A 6,000-nucleotide genomic window follows, 5' to 3' on the forward strand; every position below is an offset into this window, starting at 1 on the left:
TCATTTTCATTAATATAGTTGAGAAGTGATATATTCTCTTTCTCTGAATCTGAATCTGATGAGTTTTGAAAGAGAGTTCTTATAAAAGCTTGATATTTTTTCTTAAAAGAGTTTGCTGTATATAATTCATTCTGAAACTCATATTCTAAGATTGAAAGTTTTGCTACACTTCTTGTTTTAGTATAGTTAAAAGCTTTAAAAACTTTCTTTTCTTATACTTCTTTAAGAAATTTATTTTAGCAGTCTGTTTTAACTCTTTTAATATCTGAAAAATATTCATTTGTGACAGTTTTGAACTCTATCAGAAATTATATCATTCTTTCAATATCTTCTAGCAGTAGTCAATTGTTTTGTTTTAGATATAATATTCTCATTTCATCAAGATTTTGAATACTCAGAAGACTTTCTCTTTAAAATATTATCTTTATTACTTACTAGAATAATAGATGTAATAAGCTTCACTCTATTCTCAAGTATTTCATTTGAGATATCTTGACCAGAATTTCAATATAGCTTACTCTGTCTTTCAGATTTTAACAGTTTTATACTTATTATTATTAATATTATTATTATTATTCTTCCATTATACTCATATACAAGCGGAGCTTATGATGAGTCCTTGCGTGATGTTAAATACAGACCAAGTGTTGGTTATACAGGAGGAAATACAGGTGTTGAGACCACACCAAGATAACAAGAACATAGGAAATACAAAGAAGTGACAATTAGATACATGCGATAATAACTTCCCAGCTCAGAAACATAGAGCGATTTTATTGAAGCAATTTGTACACCTCTGTATTTATTAGAAACCTGAGGTGCTTGAGTTCCGGATTTAATGTATCCTCTGCGGGTTTCAAACCCACGCGTCTTGGTTTCCCACGCCAAGGTGCTACCAGGTGGCCGCATTAACCATTCGGTCACCGGGGCAACAGTTTTATACTTTCTTCAACTGTCTTTCAGTCAGCTTTTTCAAAGTTAAACTGATTAGAGAGAAGAGGATTTTCACTTATTTCTTTCTCACTCAGTTCAATATTAAATTGAATAATCTTATAATCTGATTCTGATGTCTCATTTAAATTAATAAATCAGTTTACAAGTCTTTTTATCATTAGATTTTATGATATAAAGATTAGATCTATAATAGATTTCTGTTTCATATCTTTTCTAAAGAATGTTTATTAATCAGACTTATCAACTAAATCTATTAAATACTTAAAAATTTATTCAATCAGATTATCAGCTCTTACTGCTCTTTTACATTCTGAATTTCATCAGAAATAATATGTATTGAAATCTTCTGCAATTATAGAGTTTCTTGATGAAGTTATGTTCAGAAACTCTCTATTAATTATTCAGATATTATTATTTTTCTTCAATAATCTTTCATTATAGATATTTATGAGCTGTATAGTATTAAACTCATTTTATTTATCTATAATATTACTCATCAGAATATCAGAGTCAGATATAATATCAAATCTTAGATTAAATTAATATCTTAATCTCTTTCTTTCATAGATCACTACTCTTGACTTTATCTCAGACTTTTAAGATATAAAGCAGTAGTAGCTTGAATGAGAAATGATATATTTTTACTCAGTATTAAAATTCAGCTTCTGAAGCAGTATAAAATCAACTTTTTATTCAAATGCAATTTGAGAATAAGAATAAATGTAATTTGAGTTTCTATTCACATTATTTTGAATAAATGTGATTTTTGAAGAGTGTTTCAACTTTTTTTATTGTTTTTATTGTATATTTATACTAAAAGAAAGTAGAGTAGAATCTAATTACTATTATCAGATAGTAGATTATAATTATTCTGAAAAGTAGAAATCTCAACTGCTTGTATTATATCTAGTTTATTATCAGAGTCATTTCTCAATTCTCTAATCTTAATAGAAATTTGAGAATTCAAATTCTGTTTACATTTAGCTGAAGAGTTGAAGTTTGAAGATTTAGATAGTTAAGAGTTTCTTCTTTTTAAGCTTACAGTTATGAGTTTACTGACTTGACTATTCTCTTCAGTTCTAGATTTGCTTTGAGCTTCATGTTTTCTTCAGTTCTTTTGAGTTCTTGAAGTAAATATACATTCTTTTAAGCTAGATGCATATTTTTCTTTACAATTAGAGTATTTAAGCAGAGTTTATTGACATATTTCATCTCTTTTTAAGCATATTTCACATTTATGCTCACTAGTTTTATAATCTCTGATACAGAATGCACATTTTAAGTCTCTGAAATAGAAGATTGTAAAGTGTTCATATGTTTGACAGTTTGAACACTGTGTTTGAGCTTTGAGATTCATTCTTGAGTCTTTGTATTCATGAACTCTCATTTTCAACTCTGCTACTCTTACTTCAGAGATCTTTGACTGTTCAAGTATCTTTATATATACTAGAACAGAGGCATTTCTTCTACTTTATCTGAACTTAATTGAATTTAGTTATAAAGGCTTCTTTCTCAGTTGAATAGAGTTGTATTCTTCTAATTCATTTTTGAGAAGTAGTATTTCTTCTTCACAGTCAAAAATTTCAACTGAAATATTATAAAGAATGAATTTATCTCACTTTTCATCTCTCTCAGATAGAATTATTATGTTTAACAAAGATTCTACTGCTGATTTTCAGAGATTCTTATTCTGAATAAGGAATTCTGCACTAAATTCAGACATTGTAGTCAGAATAATAGAGTTTTCAAAGAAGAATGACTCAATTGAAGCTATAACTGATTTTTAAACTTTAATATCAGTTATTATCTGAGAAAAGAACTGCTGATTAATTTCATTTCTGATTCTGAAAATGAGATTTAAGTTTAGCTTGTTTCTTTGCAAGATATTCTGATTTGAGACTTTGAGAATAAGTCTTCTATTTCTGAAGATTTGAAAATTTTTCTTCTTTTACATTTTTTTCTTCACTTTTCTATGAATAGAACTATGAGTATTATTCTTCTCAGTTTTCTCGGAATTTTAAGCATATTTTGAGATAGCAGATTTAGAGACAGCAGATTCAGCTACTTGTAGACTGACCGGCGGGACCATGAATTTCACATTTGATTTCATTTGGTCTGGTCTTATACATTTCTTGGTGTGAGTCCCACCAGGACCAAGCCTCAAAAAAATCTGAAAATGAATCATTTCTGAGAGAAATGGCGTGAAAAATGACCAGATTTAATTCAAGAATAGTGAAATGAGAGTAATTTCTCAGAATAAACTGTGAAAGATGATCATTCTTTCAAAATCAGAATGAGACTGAGACTGAAGATTAAAATCAGTCTCATTCAGTTCATTCAGTGATTGCTTATATAATCAGAATTTAGTAATGATTATTGATAATACTCATGAAATCACTAAATACATTCTTGTACAAGTTTATTCTTCACTTTCTCATGAAAAGTACACTTCTCTGATATACTGTGATCAGAGATATTAAACTGTCTGATAATTTTATGTTTTATAATTATGAGTTTCTTGATTATTTCTTCTTGTAATTATCTCTGATGATAGTGATAAATATCTCAACTTGAGTTGAACTTTCACTTCATTCTCACCTCTGTCAATGAAATTATCAGAATATCATGTATTATCAGTGTAACAGTTGAATATATACTCTCAATAATTTTTCATAACTGTAGAATTGATTTAGTATGTAAATTCATCAGATCATCTTGAAGATAGTGATGAAATTCAGTTTTACAAGTCTGTAGTTTTGTCTGATTTTCACTTGCAATCAATGTATGTAAGTTCTGTTTCAAAGTTAGTATTATAGTTCTATGAGATATAAAGTGTTATCAAAGATTGTTACTTACTAGAGAATTGTATTTCACTGTCTTCACATCTCAAACATCTACTCATTCAAATCTCTGATAGTTGACATTGTAGTAGTCTCAGACTAATTTGACATATGAGTCTCATTTCTTCTCTGTTCAATCTTGAGAAGTGTAGATATTAACTTAATAGAAGAGATCTAGTAGAGCTGCTACAGCATAGTACTCTGTAAAAGATTGTTCAGTTTTACTGTAGTAATATACCAGTTTATTTCTTACAGCAATAATAGCCTGTGCTATAGTATCATCTCAGACTGAATTTCTTTTTAAGTGATTTAACTGCTTCTCAAGATAAGTAAATAAACTGTTATATACTCATCAGACTGACTGCAGCATTAGTGTACAAGTGATTAAGACTGTCTTTATTATCTTATAAAACTGAAACAGTAAATCAATCACATATTTCAACTGAGTTCACTTCATATCAGAACATTTCAATGTCTGAATCTTTTCTCAATCAGAGTATTACACTCAATGATCAATCATCTGATGTAATTGAAGAGTTTAAACAGTTATCTCATATGTTAAACTTCACTGTGTTCTAATATTCTGTATCATATTCAGTGATGTGACTGATTTGTTTGTTTATTAAATATTATAAAATTGTTATTATTGTTTAGAGAAGGTACTTATTATTATTATTATTATTATTCTTTCATTATACTCATATGCAAGCGGAGCTTATGATGAGTCCTTGCGTGATGTTAAATACAGGTCAAGTGTTAATTATACAGAAGGAAATACAGGTGTTGATAGACTGGCCGCCGGGATCATGAATTTCACATTTGGTCTCATTTGGTCTGATCTTATACATTTCTTGACATGAATCCCGCTGAGACTAATCATTAAATAAACATACAAAGTGACTATATATCAGATCTCAAAATGAAATCATGACTTGAAAAAAATAAGAAAGTGATCTCATTTAGTCTCATTTAGTCTTATTCTTAGCATAAAGTTACTATTTTTAGACATTTTAAGGTTTTATTTAGACTATTTTTAATTTTTTAAAAAGTAATGCTTTTTGGTAACACTCAAATGAGATTTAAAGTCATTTAAATCAATAAAAATAATTTAAATTGAGAAGTGAAAATCATGATCTCATTTGAAAAATGTGATAAGAGTAGACAGTAAGTCTCACTGAGACAGTATAAGACTACTATCTAATGTTAGAACTGTGTAATGGAATCTGTTGAATTGACAATGAAACTATCAAAAATTCTGGTCCTGGTCTCAGACACGGTCACACGGTCAGTCTAGGTGTTAAGATCACGCCAAGATAACAAGAACATAGGAAAATACAAAGAAGTGACAATTAGATACATGCGATAATAACTTCCCAGCCCAGGAACATAGAGCAATTCATTGAAGCGATTTGTACATCTCTGTATTTATTAGAAACCTGAGGTGCTTAGGTTCCGGATTTAATGTATCCCCTGCGGGTTTCGAACCCACGCGCCTTGGTTTCCCACGCCAAGGTGCTACCGGGTGGCCGCATTAACCATTCGGCCACTGGGGCTTAGAGGAGGTACAAATTGCATTAACAATGTTTCAAATCTGTGATATTTATATTATTAGTCAATCTATTCAAAATTAACAGTAGTGTTATTAAAAAGTGTTATTAAAAAGCAATATTAAAAAGTGTTGTCAAAAAATATTATCTTTTACAAAGTGAATGCAAAAGTTACTTAAGTAATCACTTTCATCTCATTCTTATCTCAAGAATCAGTCATTTTATTATTCTTTGTCTTGATGTTAAGATTCTTTATCAGTGTTTGCATTACAAGTTAAACCACATGAGTAATGCAGAGAATATGACCTTGTTTATCATTTCAGAAATACAAAGCCAATTTTTGCTTTAAGCTGTTTATTATAGTGTAGTTATTTGCAGCATTATCAGTTGTAATTGTAAGAAGACTGAGACTAATATCTTAATAGTCATTTTTAATCACAGTTATTAATACCTCTGTCATATAATTCTCAGTATGACTACTGATTAATGATTTAAATTCAATTAATGTCTCTTAATAAGTTCAGTTCTCATCAATGTAATAACATGTAACTCTTATAAATGCAAGATTGTTTATACTAGTTCATGCATTCACTGTGAGAGACACTCTTTGATGATTCTTTAACTCTGATTCTAGATATTACATATTGACTTTGTAGTGT

The 6,000-nt window shown here is 29.0% G+C and overlaps 1 pseudogene across 1 annotated transcript; it reads right to left on the reverse strand.

The window, feature by feature from the left end:
* Positions 1–5,258: 5,258 nt before the first annotated feature.
* On the reverse strand, positions 5,259–5,347 carry BDCG_17409 (annotated as a pseudogene). The gene has a single exon. The product of its transcript is annotated as a tRNA-OTHER (tRNA).
* Positions 5,348–6,000: the final 653 nt, after the last annotated feature.

The sequence above is a fragment of the Blastomyces dermatitidis genome (assembly GCF_000003525.1).
Source record: "Blastomyces dermatitidis ER-3 genomic scaffold supercont1.7, whole genome shotgun sequence".
Classification (NCBI taxonomy): Eukaryota; Fungi; Ascomycota; class Eurotiomycetes; order Onygenales; family Ajellomycetaceae; genus Blastomyces; species Blastomyces dermatitidis.